The sequence below is a fragment of the Monodelphis domestica genome, chromosome 2 (genome assembly GCF_027887165.1).
Source record: "Monodelphis domestica isolate mMonDom1 chromosome 2, mMonDom1.pri, whole genome shotgun sequence".
NCBI classification, from domain to species: domain Eukaryota; kingdom Metazoa; phylum Chordata; class Mammalia; order Didelphimorphia; family Didelphidae; genus Monodelphis; species Monodelphis domestica.
This window is the reverse complement of record NC_077228.1, coordinates 217,346,650-217,369,829: the sequence shown is the minus strand read 5'-3', so window position 1 is coordinate 217,369,829 and position 23,180 is coordinate 217,346,650.

The following is a 23,180-nucleotide window of genomic DNA, read 5'->3' as shown; positions in this document are numbered from 1 at the left end:
GAAAGAGAGAGAGAGAGGGAGGGAAGGGAGAGAGAGAGAGAGAGAGAGAGAGAGACGAGAGAGAGAGAGAGAGAGAGAGGAGAGAGAGAGAGAGAGAGACCCCACCCCCCAGGGATTGGCACCTGGAGAGCAATGAGTCATTAGGTCAGAGCAGTGACCATGATGTCCTGGGATGAAGTGGGTAGGAGTAGGGGGGAAGAGACTAGGCGAAACGACATGTACTAAGGTGACTCACATTTGGGCACAGGGGATGAATGTTCAGGTCTCTTGTCCTCAGGGCCAGTCATTCTCACCATGAGGTCATCCTTGTCACCACACAGAGCCCTCATTCTGTCCTTCTTTCTCCCAATGGTCCTCCTTCCCACTCACCCTCCCTACATCTCTGCTATTAACCACAGTGGGGCAGATTCTGTATTCTAGTCTTGAATTTCAACTTCTCCCCTGGAACCTCAGTTTCTCTAACTATAACTATATGGACATCATAACCACAGCTCTGACCTCTCTCACAAAGGTATCTAAAGCTATTGATGAGATTATCACAGATAGAGGCAGAAGGGATTAAAGAATAATTAAATCTAAGATTCACAGAAATCATGAATCTTCATCTAAATTTCCCCCAAATGTGGCTATACAGGCTTTGCTTAATGAGCTCCAATGACAGAGAATTCACTGTCTCCTGAGGTAATCTATTCCTCTTTTAACAATAGTATTTGTATAATGATATATGTATATATGTATAGTTTATTCATGCAATCCTCACAATAATCCAATAGGATAGGTGCTATTATTATCCCCATTTGACAAATGGAGGAAACTAAGGATAGGAGAGGTTAAGTGACTTGCCCAAGATCACACAAAAAAGTAAGTATCTGGGGACAGCTGTGGATGGAGTGGTCAGAAATTAAAGTAAGACAGATATTTGTGTGATTGAAAGAAAGGCTTACCTCTTAATTACCAAGGCAGTGGATAGAGTCCTGGACTTGGAGTTAGGAATTCAAATACTGCCTCAGATTTGTTGTTGTTCAGTCGTTTCAGTTGTGTCTGACTCTTTGTGACCCCATTTGGGATTTTTTTTTGGTAAAGATACTAGAGTGGTTCACCATTCCCTTCCACAGCTCATTTTACAGAGGAGGAAAAAGAGGCAAACCAGGTTAGGTGACTTACCCAGGGTCACACAACTAGTAAATATCTGAGGATGGACTTGAACTCAGATCTTCTTGACTCTAGGCCCAATGTTTCATCCATTATAAATGGCCTAAATATAAGATTGTTCAGGGATAAGCAAAAACATATATAAATACAAAGTAAATCACATTAACTTGACAGAGTTTTGAGCTCAAAGCCAAGTTCTAGATTCAAATCTGCTTCCAATACTATGTGACCCTGAGCAATTCCCTTTAAATATATATGTATAAAATATATCTGTGCCTCAGTTTCCTCATCTGTAAAACATGAACTGTAATACCTTTCCATCATCCAAGGTTGTTGTGAGGTACAAATGGCATAAAATATATAAGCATTTTGTGAGGCGTACAAATGTTAGTGATTATCATGAATATTATTACTCTACAGCTCCTGAAATGTGGATAATATAAGTATGAGCTACTTTGCCATCTGTCTCTGACAGCCAGGACCCCATGAGGAGAAGAGTCACTTTAAGCTTTAAATTTCAATTAGGTAAATCTTCTAGAAGACAAAATACTTGTGGAACTGTAAGAATACACTCAAGAAAGAAAAATCATGACCTCAGCAGGAAGAATCTGAAAATGAGCTTTGCGCCTCAGTCTCTCCCTTCCTTTCATCAAATTTTCCAAGGACACTACCATATTCTCCAAGTGTCACTCCAGGTGGAGACGCCCCGAGGAAAGCTTTAGGTGCTACTGAGTCGCTATAACTGGGACCCTTCCTAGGAGGGGAGCAAAAATTCCCTGAAACAAATGCACTAGACATGGCTCCCTTAGAGGTAGGTGGTTTTCAAGATGCTCATTATCATAAAGGACATTTATCAAGAAACTCACTTTCCAAGCTAAAAACACTCTGCAGAGAATCACTCTAACTTGGCTTATGAACAAACAAGTCAAAAAAAAACCCTCCACAAATACTGACTCAGATGAGCAGGTAGGTGGTACCGCAGATAAGAGTTCTGGGTCTGAAGTCAGGAAGATGAGTGGAACCCTGGACAACTCATTTAACCTTGTAGGCCTCAGTTTCCTCATCTGTAAAATGAGCTAGAGAAGGAAATGGCAAACCACTCCAGTAACTTTGCCAAGAAAATCCCAAATGAGGACAATGACAGAAATAACTGAACAAAAGGAAGAAAACTTTTTGGATCTTAAGACTAACTCTTACTTCTTCCATATTCTGAACTCTGTTTAGCCAAAGGTCTCTAATGGGTAAGAAAGACATGATTTCATGGGTTTCCCCAGTTCTCCAGTTCTACAAAGAATGAACCAAAATCTTCCATTTCTACTGGAGGAGGGAAAAAAGTAGGGATCAAGAGAAGGATAGTGATGGGAAAAGTTGGGAGATTATATTCAGGGAAATCTCTATAAAGGGCCAAAGGAGGAAGACTTCCATTATCTGACTAGGACAGCAACCATCAACAGTGGTTAGTTTTAGTCTACTGATGGCCTAATGAGGCTACTGTAATTAGTGGTGGCATTGTACCCCAACTTGAGAGGCGGTGGCAGAAGGGACAGAGTAGACCAGTCTCGGAGTCGAGTTCTGCCTCTGACACATACTAGTTGAATGCCCATATCACTTAACCTTCATATTAATGCTCTTATAGCAAAATCTATAAAAAAATCTATGTTATAGAGGAATTGCTGAGCTGCATAAAGGAAGGGAATAATTACAATGGGCATTCTTCATGATGCTAAAATCATAGTTGTAGACAAGTCAACAAAAAAGAGATTAACTTATCCCTACCATTTCTACCAGTAGATTTTCCCCTTTTCTCTAAGTGGTGCAGTGGATAGAGTGCTGGGCTTAGAGTCCAGAAAACCTGAGTTCAATTTCAGACTCATATATTCACTGTTTGTATGATGCTGAGCAAGTCACTTCACCTGTTTGCCTCAGTTTCCCCATTTGTAAAATTAGAATAAAAATAGCACCAACCTCCCAAAGCTGTTGTGAAAATCAGATGATTGTAAAGCACTCAGCACTGTGCCTGACACATAGCATTATTAAAATGTTTGCTATTACTATTGTTATTATTATTTCTTTCTGCCTCTCCCTTACTCCTTCTTTTCTTTCTCCTTTGTTTATCCCTTGAAGGGGGAAAAAAAGGAGAAAGCTCCCTTTCTCTCCTGTCTATGCCCTAAGCTAGCCAGTGGGAATCGCAGACATTGCTTAACTTCACTAGTGGCATTCAGGGTTAGAGAATTTAGTGACACCTGTTTTGGGGCTATGAGGCCAGGTTGCCATGGGTGGAGGCCCTTGTCTGGGAAGTCAAACCTCCCAGGGTTTAATCATCAGGAAATTACATCATTGATTCCAACCAACCAGCACATGCCAGTAGACTGGCCCTAACCACTATTACTAACAGCTAACTTCATTCCATTCTAATTTAAAGGATCCTGGGCAGAGGAAGCACCAGTGCTCCTTGGTCAATCTCTACAGCCTCTTCCATTGTGTCTTCCCCTCACAGCCTCATTGTTCACATTTGCCTGAGCTATGGTAGAATAGAAAAGAATGCTGGGATGAGGAATCTAAGAGTCAGGGATTGACTTCCACCTTGAATTCTACCTCTACAACTTAGTAGCTGGATGACAAGTCATTTGACTATTTTGATAAACAACACAATGTATTGGTTCCCAGGCAGAAGAGCGGTCATGGCTGGACTATGAGGATTAAGTGACTTTTCCAGGATCACACAGCTAGGAAGTGCCTTTGGCCAGATATAAGTCCAGGACCTGCTACCTCTAGACCTGGCTCCCAATCCACCAAGATGACCCTGATTTAACATTTAATTAATATTTAATCTACATACCTTTGTTTCTCTACCTATAGAATGAGAACCAATAAGACCAGCTGTATCATCTATCAACTTTCCAGAGTTCTTGTAGGGCTCAAATGGGAAATGTGTCTACAAAATGCTTTTCTAATTACAAAGCTCTCCATAAATGCAAGCTATTGTTATTGTAAGTATTACTTTCTTTACAGATGCCCTTTCATGTGTTGTGGAGGTGGCAGAAGGGTATATATGAGGGAAAGAGGTGGTGGTGGCTGCCCTTACTCAATCTTTGGTTCACCTTGGAGAAGAAAGTAGACTAAGGATAATGCTGTTATCATGAAAGCAGCAACCGTGACTTGTTTGGAAATCCCCTTGGAATCATTCATTAACTCTTCTGTCCTCCTCCTCCCTGACCCTACCCTGCCCCCCCCCACACACACACCTAGGCAGCCAACAAATCCCCAAAAGAAGATCTCAAAGAGACATTTTCCCTCTTGAACCATCCCACAGGCACTTCGTCAGCACCATCCATGGAACAGCCATGGGGTAGAAAATTCTATACTTGGTGCTACGTGGTAGGGAAGGGAAAGAGATATAAAAGGAACCAAAGATAAGGTCACTGTTCTCCAGAAGGCAGCTGGAAAGACAGAACAAGCATACATGCATGGAATCATGGAGGAACATATTTACAGAATTCTTATCAATCCCCATAAATTCACTACATACAAACTGAGTCACACATTGCTGAGGTAATACCTTCTAAAAAACTAATTAGCCAGGTGAGGTCTTCTCGTAAAAGGTGAGCTTTGAAATGTTTAATTAAAGTAGTGAGGGTGAAGCAGTTAGGTGGCTCAGTGAATAGAGAGCTAGAATCTGGAGATGGGAGGGTCCTGGGTTCAAATGTGGCCTTAGAGACTTCTTAGCTGTATAACCGTGGGCAAGTCACTTAACCCCCATTCCTAAGCCCTTACTGCTCTTCTGTCTTAGAACCACTGGATTCTTAAGACAGAAGGAGAGGTCTGGTGAGAGTATTATAGATAGCAAGTTGTAGGTAGGAAGTGCCTAGCAAATAAGCTTGAGATTTTGTACCCACAATTACTGAAAAATGAGGTTTGTGGGACATGGAGTAATGGGCACCCAAGTGGCTCTGTAGATAGAATACCAGCGTCTAGAGTTAGGAAGACTCATCCTCCTGAGTTCAAATCTGGCCTCAACCACTTCTTAACTCTGTGACTCTGGACACATCACTGTTGGCCTTAGTTTCCTCATCTGTAAAATGAACTGGAAGAAATGGCCCACCATGCCAGTATTTTTGACAAGAAAACCCAAAACAAGGTCATGAAGAGTCAGATATGCCTCAGAAATGACATGGGGAGACACGCTTCCATATGCCAGACTAAGCATATTGGATCAACAGACAATAGGAAAATATATGCTTAACCAAGGTACTGATATAATGAAAACTGAATTTGAGAAAGGTATTTGTGGAAGCCTTATATAGAAATAATTAAGTGGTGGTGAATGAAGAGGAGCTGAAAATTCAGAAAGGAATTGTAGAAGGCTGGACAGTGGATAGAGTGCCAGGCCTGGAGTCCCGAAGACCTTTTTTCCTGAGAACAAATCCAGCCTCAGACACTCACTAGCTGTGTGGTCCTGGAAAAGTCACTTAACCCTGTCAACCTCAGTTTTCTTATCTGTAAAATAAGCTGTAGAAATAAATTGCAAATCACTCCAGTATTTTTGTCAAGAAAATCCAAAATAGGGTCACAAAGAATTGGGCATTGCTGAAAAGGACTGAACAACAACTGCAGAAGGCTGCTGAGATATTCCAGGGAACTAAGATTGAAACAATGGATCTAAAGAGGAAGGGATAGATCCAAGAAATATTGAAGACAATGAAATGGTAAGACTCCATGTTGAATTAGATGGGACAATGCAAAACTACCAAGTATTCCTTGGTCATGCAAAAGGAATGAGACAAGTAGTGAAATGGAAGAGTTAAAACAAATCCATCCAGGTTCTGGCCTTCCAATTAATTAAGAAGGCACATTATAAAAGATGCAGGAATGAAACCCACAGTTCTGACCTAAAGCTACAGAGCAAGTGCTGTAGACTAAGAATTGGCATACTATTTATCCAGTCTTTGCCACTGAAGATCTCGCCCCTCTCCATCCTGAGGACCAAACTTAATTCAATATAACTCAAGAATGTCCAGAGAGGGGGCAGCTGGACGGCTCGGTGGATTGAGAGCCAGGCCTAGAGAGGGAGGTCCTAGGTTCAAATCTGACCTCAGACACTTCCCAGCTGTGTGACCCTGGGCAAGTCACTTAACCCCCATGTGTAGCCAATACACAGTATTGACTCCAAGATGGAAGGTAAGGGTTAAAAAAAAAAAAGAATATCCAGAGATCCTCTCTGGTCTCACAGAAAACTCTTCCTTCTTGAAAAGGAGAATATGCAAAGAGGTAGATTCTTTTTTAAAAAATTTATTGATTCTAAGGAAGAAGAGTAATAATGATTAGGCAATGGCAGCTTAGTGACTTGCTAGAATTCACACAGCTGGGAAGTATCTGAGGCCACATTTGAATCCAGGACCTCCTGCCTCTCTATCTACTGAGCTACCCAGCTGCCTTCAAAGAATAGATTCTTGACCAATATAGGGGAAAATAAATGATTTCTTAATTCTAAGAGGAAAAAATGAACACCTTGCTTTAAGAAGAAATTGAACAGCTTGCTTTATGAAGTAATGAGTTCAGGGGCAGCTAGGTGGCTCTATGGATAGCCAGGTCTAGAGAGAGAGGAGGTCCTGGGTTCAAATTTGGCCTCAGATATGACTGCATAAGTCATTTAAACCCAGTTCCAGCTCTTCACACTCTTCTGTCTTGATACTTAGCAGCAGTTTTAAGGTAGAAGGTAATGGTGTTTGTTTGTTTTTTAAAGAAGTAATGAGTTCCCCATCACGATACAGTTGATCAATAAGCATTTATTAAAACAAATATTTCTTAAGCCCTTATTCTGTGCCAGGCATTGTACTAAGTGCTAGGGACACATAAAAAAGAAAAAAGAATAGTTCTTACCCCTGAGGAAGCTTACATTTTAGTGAGGAAGATAACAGAGAGATAACTATATTGTAAAACCTTTACATTATATAATAACTATTTATGTAATAATACACTTCTATATGTATATATAAAATATATCCAGAGTTGCCCAAAAGTCTTCTGAAAGGGAGAGGCTTTGTTAGGGATATTGTTATGAGGATTCTATTCGGGTACAGACAGAACTAGACTATCTCTTTCAACTTGGATATTCTTTTGAAGGTATCAGATGGAATCTCCTTAACCTAAGAGTAAATTCTAAATGATTGGAAATGACCCATCTAAGTTCTCTAGCAAGTTCTAAATAGCAGTTCCAAAATCTCTGTGACTCAGAACTGGATTCTTAGATTAGAAGATGGTTCAGCCAGGCATAGAAAGCAAAATGATCCAAGTGAATCAGTAACACTTAAAAATAAAAAACCAAACCCCCTACTTTGTGTCTTAGAACCAATACCAAATATCAGTTCTAAGGCAGAAAAGTGGTAAGAGCTAGACATTTGGGGTTAAGCGACTTGCTCAGGGTCCCACTGCTAAGGAAGTAAGTGTCTGAGATCAGATTTGAACCCGGGTCCTCCTGACTCCAAGCCTCAAGCTCTATCCATTATGCTACATAGATGCCCCTTGAATTATTAATACTTTTTTTTACAAATAGCCTCTTTCCAGAAATTCTCTTTACTGCCAAACAGCAAGATACTCTGACATTCATTTTTTCAGAGTTAAGGATGATGACGAAAAAGGCTCAAATTGAAGTAGCCAGAGTCTTAAAAGATAGAAACAATAAAGGGGATAGCAAACCTTATTCCCATGTGTAAGAGTTTCAGTTGTATCCATCATCTTTTGGATTAAAGTATACTTTCTGTCACCTCTGCCACAATCTTCTGACTTCATCTGGAAAAATAAGAAAACATGGGAATTACACAAAGACACTGAGTAACAAAAAACAAAAATCCATCTACAAATTAAACTATGGAAGATATGATCCACCTTGACAAAGAAATGGCAGCTTAATGGTTTTAAGAATGGAAAGGAAACAAATTCAGTTTTTGAATCAGTAGGTCTTAGAAAATATGGTTATTCATTATACAGCAGGAATTGAAATCCTATTGTAAAATGTAAATCCTTCTTCAATGTAAAATGTAAAATTCAAATGTAAAATCCTCTTACTTTACATTCAACCTATAAATTATTCTCACTTTACCTGTTCCAAATGCAAAATCATTCCTTCACCAGAAGGAACATAATACCTCAAGCTCAGCTATGCAACACTAGGGACCTGAAGATGCATATTTAAATATGGTGGGGTTAGGCAGCCTTCACAAGAAGGAACAGACACATCCCCTGGATCTCCAGCACTCCCCAATCAAACCAGTTCCTTATCCATATAGTCTGAAAAACTAAGATACCATTGCTATTGAAGAAATTCATTTTTACTCATTTTGTTTATTCGTGTTTTATTTATTGTTTTTTATTTTACATCTCAGTATTTCCAGATTTACTCTACTCTTACCCCCCATCCATGGAGCCCACCCTTATAATAAAGAAATATAGTTAAGTAAAACTACCTGATTCAGTCAGACAATGTACACAACATTGTGTCTCCTTAAGTCCTTCTACTGAAAGGATAGATACCTTCCTTCCTCTCATTTCTTCTCCAAGATCAAGAATGGTCAGTATAATTACTTAACATGGGACTTTCTTTTAGTCATTTTTTTCATTCTATTTTTTTTAATCTATTGTGTTTCTTGTCCTGCTGATTCTGCTTCCTTCACCATGCAACAATTCAAGTAAGTCTTCCCATGTTCCTCTGAATTGCTTTTATTTATTCACTTCTTATAGTGATAATCATTTAATATTCCATGGGATTTATATACCACAATTTCTGTATCCATTTGGCAATCAATGGATAGTATTTTATTTGAGTTTTTTACCACCACAAAATTTTCTCCTATAATTTTGGAGGGGGGGTGTAGCATTTACCTCTGCCTTTGAACTTCTGATTTAAAAAGGATCAATAATGAATTGATTTTCTCAGACAATTCTAATTATTTTCCAGAATGATTGGTCCCATTTTCAGTTCCATAAACAATAAAATAATGTGCCTATTTTCCCATGACCTGTCTAATACTGACTATTTTCATCTTTTGTATCTTTGTCAATTTTTACGATGTGAGATGAAACCACAGTTGTTTTGACTTGCATTTCTCCTATTATTAGTTATTTGAAGTGATCATTTATATATCCATTATTAGCCTATATATTTTCTTTAGAAAATTATTTCTATCCTTTGACCATTTATCTATTGGGGAAAAGTTCTTTTACTTACACATTTATGGTAGTTCCATATATATCTTGACTTTTTAAAATACTTTTAAGTACAGTTTAATTTATAAACTAAGAAAAGTGATGTAATGAATAAAGACTAGACTCAAGAGCAAGGGAAGTCTGAGTTCAATTCCCATCTCTGATACAAATTGGCTATGTGACTATGGGCAAATCATTTACTTCTTGGTGCTCTAGGTCAGAGTCCAACTTGGCCCTCAAAACCCCCAAGTGCCACCTGAGCCAGATTAAAATGCAATAGGGAAATGTTAAACAAAATAAATAGAAATTACAATATAATGTAAATAGTGGTCATTTGTGGTTTTCTAAATCAATATATTCTGGCAGGGATCTGTTTTCTATTTGAATTTGGCACAACTGTTCTAGGTATCTCTCCAAAAAATATAAGTTGTAAGGAAGGTGCTAACCTGCACTGACAGAGGGAATTTCCTCATCTAGGAGTTCCCTATATGCCAGTGAAATCACAGGTCTTTTCCTTATTCCTATTCCTCTAAACTAAGACAGAAATGGACTGATAAATCAGCTGGGCTGAGGTAAATATCATGAAATAACAGATTAAGAGCTGAAAAGGACCTTGAAGATCACTACTAGTCCAATCTTTTATTTTTACAGATAACAAAACTGAGATCCAGAAACATAATAATTTGCCTAATGTCACCCACTAATCTGTAGCAGAGTAAGACTGTAATTCAGGGTGGTTGTTATTGTTGTTGATTTTTTTAAAAACTAGATTCTATGCTATTTCTACTATGCAGTGGTTACCTCTATAGCTCTGGGGTGATCACGTGTCTTAAGAGATTAGCATTATCCAGACCTGATTAGAGGCCCTCCCACTTCTCTCTTCCTTCTTGTATACAAACCAAAAGATGCAAATCTCTCCCAGAGAGGATGAGCAAGATCAGCACCCACAGGCCTCTGGACTCAGTTTCTGCCAGTCTTGCCTGTTCTAGAAGTGAAGAGTCCGACTGACTCAGCCCTGGACACTTCACCACAAAAGCTCTGCTAAGACCACCCTGGAGAGGTCCATCCCTGTTCTCCCAGCATCAGAAGTCAGAGCCAGTCATGGTGGCTCCTGCAGGCCACTTGCCCCAATATAGCACACCAGATGCCAGACCTCAGAGGGATCCCAGCGACCTAAAAAAACAAGTTCAGCTCCCCAAGTCCTTCGACAACAATAACAACAACCCCCCCTCCTCCAACACACACACACACACACACCCCTCCACCCTGCTGGCATTCCCTCCCCAATATCTCATAAATAATTGTGAATCACACACCACCTAGTGGTTCATGATTCAAATACAAAAGAAAAACAAAAACAAAAAACAAAAATAAGTAAATACCAAACTTTGGCTAAGATGGATCTGCTCTTTAAAAAAAAATGTAGGAAATGGTCTGCTGGGTAAAGACCCAAGAATAAATACATTCATAGAGCCATCGCAGGTTTCCCATTCCTCAGGACACACCAAAGCACAAAGTCTAGTGGTATTTATTAAGGATGGCAGTGACAGAAGGGGAGAAGATATGTGGGGAACTGGTAGCTATTAAAAAGGAAACTTTCTAAGACTCATTTAATAGATTCAAAAGGGTGGAGGGGATCAATTCCTACCAGTTTCCCTCAAGTCACTGTAATACCAAACCACTGGACAAAGTTTCCAAAGAGTGCTCCCATTTCCCCTAAACTTCTAAAAGCACAGGTTGTTCCATAAGCCCAGGAAAACACCCTGCTTGGTCTTCTCCTATACCATGCCCCTCAGTCCGATCCACCTTCCCTTCAGTTTTCTATTCCCAGCACTTTTACAAGCCTTTTCCTTAAGCAAATTAGATTGGAGCCTTGGCACTTTTTTGGGTCTCTTTCTGATTAGTCATTAGCCAAGAAAATATGTCCCTTCATTAGTTTGTTGAAAAGCTCACTCTGGCAACTGCACAAAGAGGGAGGGAAATGCTGAAGACCAAATTCTCTCTCTCTCCTTCTCTCTCTCCCCCTTCCTCCCTTACTCTCTCTATGTCTCTCTCCCTCTTCCCTCTGTCTCTCTTTCTGTCCATCTCTCTCTCTCTCTCCCTGTGTCTCTCCCTTCCTCCCACCTCTCTCTTTTTCTCCATCTCTCTCATCTTCTCTTCCTCCCTCCCCCCTCACCTACTTCCTCTTCTTCCTTCTCCTCCTCTCCTCTCTTTTCCTTCCTCTCTCTCACTCTCACCCATTTTCTTTTTTTTGTCTATCTTTCTGTCCCGTCTGTCTATCTATCTCTCAGCCCCCTGGAGCAGAAAAGCCCAACACACATCACTCCCAGCCCTATAAAAGATAATTATACAATCTGATCTGGCAAATTAGCCCAGCTAAACAGTCTAATTCTCACAATGAATTCCAGGGTTGGAACAGCAGGTAAAATTAACCTGAATTTTTATTGGGACATGCCTCAGGGTCAGGATTAGGGCTTTCTGTTGAGACAGGGTAGAAGGGGCCTCCCTCTTCCATTATACCCTGGTTGTAGCCTTTAGAGGGGCAACTGGTACTAGAGGGTTCTCTCTGGCCCTCCATCCCAACTCAACTTACAACTGAACAGGCAACTAAGTGAAGTAGTAAAAAATAAAGAATTCTACCTTAAGGTAAACAAGCCAAAAAAAAAAAACAAGTTAGCTCATCCCAAACCTCATAATTCAACAGTAGACATTTACCTGATACAAGATAAACAAAAGGCCATTGGCATTCCCAGATGGCAATTTACCCTCCTAATTGCACTAGTATAACAATGTAATATTTGCTCAGAGAGAAACACAAACACATACACATTTCTCTACATACATATATACATGAACTTAACCTCCTTTTTTTCATCTTTAAGAATTCTTCCAAGAGAATATATTTGTTAACCGCATGTCATTGCCCATCTCCTTAGCTCATTAAATAGCTAGATCACCTAAGAATTGTTGCCAGAAGGAATCCGTAGCCTTTATGAATACTGATGATAAAATCTGACTGGAAGAGATAAAAAAAGAAATTCTTTTCAAAATAACTACAGAAGGGTCAGTTAGGTAGCAAAATGGATAAGGCACCAAGCCTAGAGTCAGGAGGATCTCGGTTCAAATCTGGTCTCAGATGCATCCTAACTGTAAGACCCTAGGCAAGTCACTTAACTTCAAATGCCTAGCCTTTACCACTCTTCTGCCTTAGAATCAATACTTAGCAGGGTTTTTTAAGAGGCTTTAAAAAATAGCTGCAAAATATAAATAACATCCAGACATTCCGTAAGAATTAAATTAATATCCAATAACTCTAGTATATTTTATAAGATTTATTAATAATCACTTGAAGTAGAGGGAATAGAAAGAACAAAAGTAAAAACCTAAGTAAAGAGAAGTTTTCCCAACCACATTAGCAGAAGAAAGAGCGAGGGTGGGGTTACAGAAATTTTTATATCCAAAATATAAGGACATAACGTGAGGACAAAAGTGGGTTTCTGGGAAATGGAGTCTTGGGGCACAAAATTCTAATTACATAATCCACTTACCATGTAACCATGAAACATTCTTTACAGAAATAAAGACAAATATAACTAATTAGAGATACCAATTGATTATGGCTCAACAATGTCCACATAATAAAAATTGGCATTACTACCTAAATTAATTTACTTATTCAGTGCCATATGAACCATATGAATCAAACTACCCAAGGATTACCTTATAATGCTAGAACAAATTAGAATAAAAATCATCTGGAGAAACAAAAGATTAAGAATCCCATGGTAAATAATGAAGAAAATTTTGAAGTACTCTAAGAGTACCATCTTCGATATTATTTGATACTGGATAAAAGAAAAAATGAAGATCAATCTATGAACAAAATTAAGTATGCAAGACCCATAAGGCAATCACACTTAGTAAGAAAGTGTTCAATAAACCCAAGAATCCCAACTCCTGGAATAAGGACTCACTCACTATACAACAAAACTCATGGAAAAACTGGAAAATAGTCCAGCAGAAACCAGATTAATCCAGATGCTTCATATCATATGCCACAATAAGCTCAAAACGACTATATCATGACATATATCATATCAATGACAAATGACATGTGACTATTATGACAAATGACATATCAGTGACTATACAAGGTCATAACTAAAATTTGAGGAGCAAGGATGGAGAGAGTTTTCACAACTGGGGCTGACTAAGCACCCAATAAAGATAATAGGAGACAAAACAGATTAATCTGATTCCATACAATGTAAAAAGTTTATCACAAACCTAATCAATTCATTTAAAATTAGAAGGGAAGCAGTTAACTAGGGGAAAAAATCTTAGTAAATTCCTCTGTTAAGGGTCTAATAATCAAGGCATATGGGGAGTTGGGATATAAGAAATGAACCATTTTCCAATAGATAAATGGTCAGCAGATAAGAACACACAGTTCCCAAAAGAAAAAGAAGCTATCAGCAAAGATACAAAAAAAAAGTTTCAAATTCCTAATTATAAGCAATTCTTAATTGAGACAGTTCACAGATTCTAACTCATATTCATCAGATTGGCAAAGATGACCAAAAATAGGCAATAACTAGTGTTTGAGCAGATGTAGAGGGACAAGCAAACTAATTATACATTTTTGGGGAAGCTCTGAATTCATCAAAACATTTTGGAAATCCATTTGAACATCTACCCCCAAAAGTCACTAAACTGTACCTTTAAACTTATCAATGCCACTCTCAGGCACATGCCCCAAAGGAAAGAGTCCAACCATATGAACAAAAACATTGACAGCAGCAATTTTTACTGATGGAAAAAAAACTCCACAAGTTAGGGAATGAAATAGTTGAACAAATTGTTATATTAATTTTATGAATTATTATTCTGTCTTCTCAATGAGTGGAGGAAAGTCTAGAGGGAGAAAATTTGGAACTCAAAATATCAAAAAAAGAATGTTGAGAAAAAGAAATGAAAAAATTTATTCTGTTTTAATAAATGACCACAGGAAACTAGGTGGCACAGTGGATAGAGCACCAGGCCTAAAGTTATGAAGATTGATCTTCCTGAGTTCAAATCTGGCCTCAGATACTCACTAGTTGTGTGATCTGAAAAAAGTCACTTAAACCTGTTGGCCTCAATATCTTCATCTGTTAGATGAGGATTACACCAGAAATGCAGGGCTGGTTTACTATTATGAAAACTATCAGCAATATTGATATTGACCATATTAATAGCCAAACTAACAGAAATCACATGATTATCTCAATAGATGCAGAAAAAGTCTTTGACAAAATACAATACTCATTCCTATGAAAAACACTAGAAAAACACTGGAATAAATGGAATAAATTCCTCAAAAAAGATAAGTAGTATATACCTAAAACCTTCAACAAATATAATCTGCAATGGGGATAAGTTAGAAGCCTTCCCAATAAGATTAGGGGTGAAGCAAGGATGCCCATTATCACCTCTATTATTTAATATTGTATTGAAAATGCTAATGTTAGCAATTAGGGAGGGGAAAAGAAATTGAAGGAATTAAAGCAGACATTGAGGAGACTAAACTATCACTCTTTCCAGATCATGTGATATATACTTAGAGAATCCTAGAGAATCAACTGAAAAATCAGGTGAAATAATAACTTTAGTAAAGCTGCAGGACATACAAAAATCCACATAAATTATCAGCATTTCTATATATTACCAACAAAGTTCAGCAGCAGGGGTTAGAAAGAGAAACTCCATTTAAAATAACTCTAAACAATATAAAATAACTGGGAATATACTTGCCAAGGCAAACACAGCAACTATATGAACACAATTACACAATACTTTTCACACAAATAAAGTCAGATCTAAACAGTTGGAAAAATATTAATTGCTCATGGATTGGCCAACCTTATATAATAAAAATGACAATTCTACCTAAATTCATTTATTTATTCAGTACCATACCAATCAAACTACCAAATAATTATTTTTTAGAACTAGAAAAAATAATTTAAAAATTCATCTGAAAGAACAGAAGGTCAAGAATATCAAGGAAACTAATGGGGGAAAAAAAGCAAAGGAAGGTGGCCCAGCATTACCAGATCTCAAACCAACAATTTGGTACTGGCTAAGGGATAGAATGGTAGATCAATGGAGTAGATTAGCTATATAATATACAAGAGTAAATGACCTTAACAACCTAGTGTTTGATAAACCCAAAGATCCCAGCTTTTGGAATAAGAACTGACTCTAACAAAAACTTCTGGGAAAATTGAAAAATAGTATGGCAGAAGCTAGGTAGAGATCAATATGTCACACCCTATACCAAGATAAGGTCAAAATGGATATATGATTTAGGTATAAAGAATGATACCATAACTAAATTAGGGGAACACAGAACAGTTTACTTAGCAGATCTTTGGAAAAGGGAAAAAATTTTGGTCAAACAAGAGATAGAGAGTATTATAAAATATAAAATGAATAATTTTGATTACATTAAATTAAAAAGCTTTTGTATAAACAAAACTAATCTAACAAAGTTTAGAAGGGAAACAACAAACATGGAAAATTTTATAACAAACATCTCTAATAAAGGTCTAATTTTTCAAATTGATAATGAACTAAGGCAAATTTATAAGAATACAAATCATTCCCCAATTGACAAATGGTCAAAGGATATGAACAAGCAATTTTCAGATGAAGAAGTCAAAGCCATCATAATAATATAATGCAAACTAAAATAACATTGAGGTATCACCTCACACCTAACAGATTGGCCCATATGGCAGTAGAAAAAAGTGGTAAATGTTGGGGGAGATGTGTCAAAATTGGGACATTAAGCATTGTTGGTGGAGTTGTGAACTGACCCAACTATTCTGGAGGGCAATTTGGAACTATACCCAAAGGGCTACAAAACTGTGGGTCTGTACCCCAAAGAGATAATAAAAAAGGGAAAAGGACCTACTTGTACAAGAATATTTATAGCAGTTCTTTTTGTGGTGGCAAAGAACTGGAAATTGAAGGGATGTCCATCCATTGAGGGATTGGCTGAACAAATTGTGGTACATGTTAGTGGTGATGGAATACTATTGTGCTATAAGAAATGATAAGTAAGGTAATTTCAGAAAAAGCTGGAAAGATTTTTGGGAACTGATGCAGAGTGAAATAAGCAGAACCGGGAGAATACTGTTCACAATAATAGCAATATTGGGCAATAATTATCTGTGAAAACTTGGCTATTCTCAGCAATGCAGTGACCTGGGATAAGCCTGAGAGACTTATTTCAGGAAATGGTACTGACTTCCAGAGAAACAACTATTGGAGTTGTCTTTCACATCAGCGTATCTTTAGTTTTATTTTGGAGTTTTGGTCATATATGAGTGCGCTCTTACAAAAATGACCAATATAGAAGTGTTTTGCATATCAATAAAACATGAATAAATAGATAAATAAAATAGCAATCTAAAAAAATGAGCTGGAGAAGGAAATGGCAAGCCACTTCAGTATTTTTGCCAAGAAAATCTCAAATGGAGTCACAAAGAGTCAGCCACAACTGAAAGAGTAATCAACAACACATATGAGACACTATGCAAGTTACTAAAGATGAAAAGGCAAAAAAAAAAGTTCCTGCCCTTAAGGAGTTTAAGTACAAAATAATATGGAGTAATTTCAAAGAAGAGAGAACTTTAATAATCAGTGAGATTGAAAAAGTCCTCATGTAGGATTTACTTTCAGAGAAACTAGAGATCCTAAAAGATAGAGATGAGGAGGAAGTGCAGCCCAGACATGGGAGACCACCTTGGAGTATCTCAGTGGTTTGAGATAGAATGTTAAATATAAAAACAACATTTGACTAAGATAGAGAATAAATGAAGGGGAATAGTATCGCTAAATCAACAAGCATCTACTAAATGCCAGCCCTTAATAGAAGCAGGGGAAAGGGAGAAGGTCTTGGTGCATATTTGATGAACTCACAGATGCTTCTAAATGGCAAGGAGACCCATCACAAGATCCCAAAAATTTGAAAATAATGTTAGGACTGACCAGACTGTTATTAGAAGAGACTTTCAAAGATTATTTTATCCAGCCTCTTCTTCTTATGGATAAGGATATTAAAATGAAAAAAAAAAGTCAATTTCCAGAACTAAGAGATCTGGATTAAGAATCCTCATTCTGTATAATGAAATATTACTGTGCTGTTGAGAAATGATGATAATAATAACTAACATTTACATACTGCTTGCTATGTTTTAGGTACTTCAAAATTATTATGCCATTTAATCCTTACAACAATTCTAGGTAGGTGCTATTATTATCCTCATTTTACAGATAAGGAAACTGAGGCAGGCAGCGATGGCTTTATTTACCCAGGATCTAAAGTCTCATTTGAACTCAGGTCTTCCTGACTATAGGCCAAGTATTCTATCCATTGCTCCGCCAAATGGCAAAAGTGGAGAATTCAGAGCAATAGAAGGCAGTTTGGATTAATGGGTATGGAGTAATGAATAGAACCCTGGATTTTAAATCAATGAAGATTTGCATTCAAACCCTGCCTCACAATTTGTGGCAAGTCATTTAACCTCTCTAACGCCTCAGTGTCCTCATCTGTCAAATGATGAGGTTGAATTTGATGGCCTCTAAGATCCCTTCTTGCTCCAAATCTACAATCAGACTTATATGAGCTGAAGCAAGTAAAAAATGCAGAACAAGGAAAAGAATATAAGTAATTATGACAAAGTAATTAGAAAGGAAAAAAAAACATAGTTGAAATAGTCAACCTAGTCCCCAGAGAGATGAGAAAATGAACCTTTTCTTATGTGCAAATTCTCTATCACATCCCTCTCTTCTTTGAGGAGTTGGGTTCTATGGATGTATAATATTCTGTCAGATTCTGCTGACTCATTGGTTATTTTTGTTGAGCTATTTCTTTAACCCATTTTCTTTTTTACTGTTTGTTACAAAGGATAGGACCTCTGGATAGAGGAGGGAGGAAGGGAGGTTAAAAGTCTGAAAGTGAAAGTGATATAAACACCTTCAAAAACATTTTCAAAGAGCCTTGTTCTCTTAGTAATCAGCTATATGATCTTGGATAAGTCATTTTAATCTAATCACTCAGGTCCTTTCCACCTTTAGTTCCTAAGCATTAGTAGGTACTCTTAGGAGATGCTATATAAATGCTTATTTCCTTCCTTTCCTGACCAGAAATTAACATATAGGTAATGTACCAAACTGCCAAAATATATAGCTCCTCAGTAAATTATAAAATCCAAAGAGTAATGACACCAGTGATTCATTTGGGAAGCTGAGAGCAAAGGACGAAGTCTTCATTCTTTTCAGTTTCACTCATGGTCTCATATCTTGCCCATAATCTACCTTTACATAATTTCATAACATAGGGTAGAAAATGTATACTTTGATACATTTCTTTAGCAGAAGAATATTTGTTTATGTGTGTTTTCTATTGTTTAAATTTTATAGTATTTTTTTTATCCATCAGGAGAAAAAGCACCAGATAGTACACAATTGTTTTGGGGGTCTCAAAAAAATCTAAAATTTTACTAAAGTAGTTATTCCTTTCACCAGTGTAGACTGCAACCTTTCTCTGTAGGATCTTGCTAAGCATCTACTACTAGGGCCAAAAAACAAACAAACAAAACCCTTCATCTTGTTGGCCAAACTTCCAATAAATCTTTCTGTACCTAGCCAGGCTGATGTTTGGACCACAGATATACTGTCTGTTGCCAGGCCTCTACTGGAAATATTTCAGCTTAGTAGAACCTTCAGAGCTTGTATTCCTCAAGAATAATCTTCAAGAAAACAGAGCCAACTTCACTGCCAACAACTCCATGACAAAAGATTGAAGAACTTTCATGGAAGACAAACTTATGGAATAAAAAATCTAGTGTTCAACTGTGTAATTGGAATAATTTTGCTATATACTGTGGTGGGGCCAGGGCATATGGTACAGTTTTTTAGGGTTATTTTTGTTGTTTGGTTGTCTCAGTCATGTCCAACTCTTTGTGACCCCATTTGGGGTCTTGGTAAAGATCCTTAGAATGGTTTGCTGATTCCTTTTCCAGCTCATTTTACAAACGAGGAACTGAGGCAAACAGGGTTAATAATTTGCCCAATGTCGCACAGTTAAAAACTGTATGAGGCTAGATTTGCCCTTAGGAAGATGAATTAGTTCTGACATTAGACCCACTGTGGGACCATGATATTATGTATATAAGTTAATTTGGACATCCTTAACAGTTATCCTTCACCAAATTCAGGTAACACATAATGGTCTGTGTTGGTTCAAAGATAAAGGAAGAGGAGGAGGAGGAAGAAGAGGAGGAGGAGGAGAAGGAGGAGAAGAGGGAAGAAGAGGAAGAAGAAAGAAGAAGAAGAAGAAGAAGAAGAAGAAGAAGAAGAAGAAGAAGAAGAAGAAGAAGAAGAAGAAGAAGAAGAAGAAGAAGAAGAAGAAGAAGAAGAAGAAGAAGAAGAAGAAGAAGAAGAAGAAGAAGAAGAAGAAGAAGAAGAAGAAGAAGAAGAAGAAGAAGAAAGAAGAAGAAAGAAGAAGAAAGAAGAAGAGTCCAGATGCAACTCTATTTGACTTGGGTTAATGTTGTGTTACCTTTGTGTGTGTGTGTGTGTGTGTGTGTGTGTGTGTGTGTGTGTGTGTGTGCATAGTGCACAGTAAGTTTCAAAGCATTCCATTTAACAGAGATGTCTCCATCAACTCACTAAAAACTAGCTCAGAAAAAAAGAACAAAAACCAAAGGCTTACATTTCAGTTCCAGCTCTTCTATTAACTTACTATAGGATCTTAAGCAACCAGTTGCTTTAAATCCTTTAAGTCTTAATTCCTTTAGTCTATATCCTCCTAGCATCCAAGTTTATGAAGATAAGGCAAAGCTATACTATTTCTCTGTGACATAAAAAGTATGTAATCTCAGGAAACAAGACACTTTTTCTCATCGTCTCAATACATCACAAAATGAATCTGGCCTCACAGGAAAGTGTGGTGAAGATGCTATCTCTGTCCCTGGGTTTAAAGAGCATGGAGGAAGTGAAATATTAAGACCACACTTGTCCTCCAAATGATCTCCAAAGCTGACAAGCATAGATTTCCCCAAGAGGAGTGTCATACTTTGCACAGGAGGCTACAGTCAAAAAGTTCTAACTATGAACTTGACCACATACCACAACCCCAACCAAAAGCCTGTAGACCACAGAATTGAGCAGACCTGCTTTATGACATTCTCTAAATACTTGTGCTATCGCAGGCTCTGGGGCTACTCTCATTTCAATTCAGGACTAACTGGATGCATTTCCCACATTGGTTATATAACCTGAGGCTGAAGGCAACAAAGGCACACTCTGCTAATATATCTTGTAGCTTATATGCCAGAAGTAAGCAACCTATCTTCCCAGATGAACTTTAAAATGTATGGTATAAGCTTTTGCATTAACAAAATCAAAAGTTTGCAGGCCAAGAAACTGAGAGGTGGGGAATTGTTGTTTTCAACTATTTCTCATTAAGGGTCAGATATTCCAAGAGAGGGAGGCAGAGGAATCTAACACAAATGTATATTCATGTATATGTAGGGAGCTAATCTAAAGGCATTCCACAGTGGATAAATGTTCAAATGATATGAACAAATAGTGAAAAGAAATAAAAATATTGACAACCATATGAAAGAATGCTCCAAATCATTAACAAAAGAAATGCACATCAAAACAATTCAGAGGTTTCATTTCACATCCAGCAGAAATTAATAAAGATGACAAAATAGGGAAATAGTCACTGTTGAGTAGGTTATGGAAAGACAGGCACATTAATTCACTTATGAAATTATGAATTGGGTCATCAGTCTGGAAAGTAACTTGGAAATATGCTAAGAAAGTGACTATGATGTCCATACCTTTTGATCCAGAAAACTATCAGTCCTCCAAGGAGGACAAAGATTGAAAGAAAATTCCCATATATACCAAAATATAGTACCTCTTTTTTGGAGTAACAAAGAATTGGAAATAAAGTAAATGTCCACTGACTAGAGAAGGACCAAATAAATTGTGGTGTATGGATGTATTGGAATTATGGTGTTGTAAGAAATAAGGACTCTGAAGAATACAAGAAGGTCCAGAAAGGCAAAGGAGCTGATACAAAGTGAAAGAAATAGAACCAAGAAAAATGATCAACACAATTACTTCAAGAATATAAATGGAAAGAACAAAAAGAAAGCCAAAACTGTATTCTATGAAATTATAATGGCTAACCTTGGCCCCAAAGAAAATCAGAGTCTCCTCCTTTAAGAACCTGAATAACTACAAAGCTGACAAAACAGCAAAAGAGAGCCAAAGAATAGGAGGAAGAAAGGTAAGTTAGAAGTTTGTCCTTTGGAAAGCTGTATCTCTGGCTGACAGCCATTTGCACAAAAGAGAATCACAAAAAAAAAATACAAATCCATCTGGTTATACATGCTACTTTGTTCGAGCTTTACTAGATTAATAAGGTGTTCTCCTCACTTTTAAGGTGTTCATACAAATAAGGATGTTAATCCCTATTCAGAGCTCAGACTCTAATATATAGTATGCAGAGTACATTCAGGTGGAGGAATAAAATAAAAACATTATTCAATATAGAAGCAATCGTATATTGACATCACAGTCAGACTTCAGTGCACAAAAGGCCATTGATCAATCTCTAAGAATTTATTAAACACCTAATATGTGTTAAGCATTCTGTCTAGTGATGGGGATACTAAGGCAACAAAAACAATAAATGTTTATTTACTAAGCACCTACTATGAAAAAATTCCTCCTTTCAAGGGTCTTACATATGGTTTCCCAGCTAAAATTGAGTTGAAAAAGTCCTTAAAGGCCATCTAATCCAGAGACTCTACACTTGGGGTCCATAAACTTGGTTTTTGTGGGGAGGAGTTCAGGCAAACAGGTTAAATTACTTGCCCAGGGTCACTATAAACTTGTTTTAAAAAATGTTTTGATACTTGCATTTCAATATAATTAGGTTATTTTTAAATCCTGTCTATTTTATTTCATACATTCAAAAACATTCTTCTGAGAAAGGATCCATTGGTTTTACCAGACTGCCAGAGAGGACCAAAGCATTAAAAAGGTTAAGAATTCTCCAGCTAGTCCAACCCCTTCACTTTCTGGACGAGAAATCTGAAGGAGCTCATACTGTTCTTTGCAGAAGTAAGGAGAGTATGGGTATAGAGCAGTGGAGTAAAACTCAAATAGAAATGGGGCCATTAACAGTAAATAAGGATCCCTTCCATAGCAGTCCATTTATTGACCTAGAAAACCACGTGTTAACATTATCTATGTTCTATTGTATTTTTATTTATTTTTAAAAATATTTCCTAATTACATTTTAATCAGCTTCCTGCCTCACACCCAATGTGTTTGACACTTTTGGCATAGAAAAACATATGTAATACTGGACTTGGTGGATACATTTGTTAATTTTCTTGAATTTTTTTATTTTTATGATGTGTTATAAGGGATAGTTTTCTGGAATGGGGGAGAAGAAGAGGCATACTGGGATAATGAGGCAAAGTAAAAACCAAAGATATCAATACAAATTTTAAAATAAAACAAAATAATACTTGAATCTGAAAAGTCCAATTTCCTGACAAGTTCTTGTACTGCAAGTTGCTTAAGATGCCAGGTCTGTTTCTTTTGTTGACTTCATATCTTCTTCCCTTACCCTATATATGCACAGATGATCAGTTCAGGATCCCTTGTTCTTTTTATTCAAAAATCTTACCAACTCTCAAAATTTCATCAATAACCTATAAACAGATGAATTCTATATCAAAAAT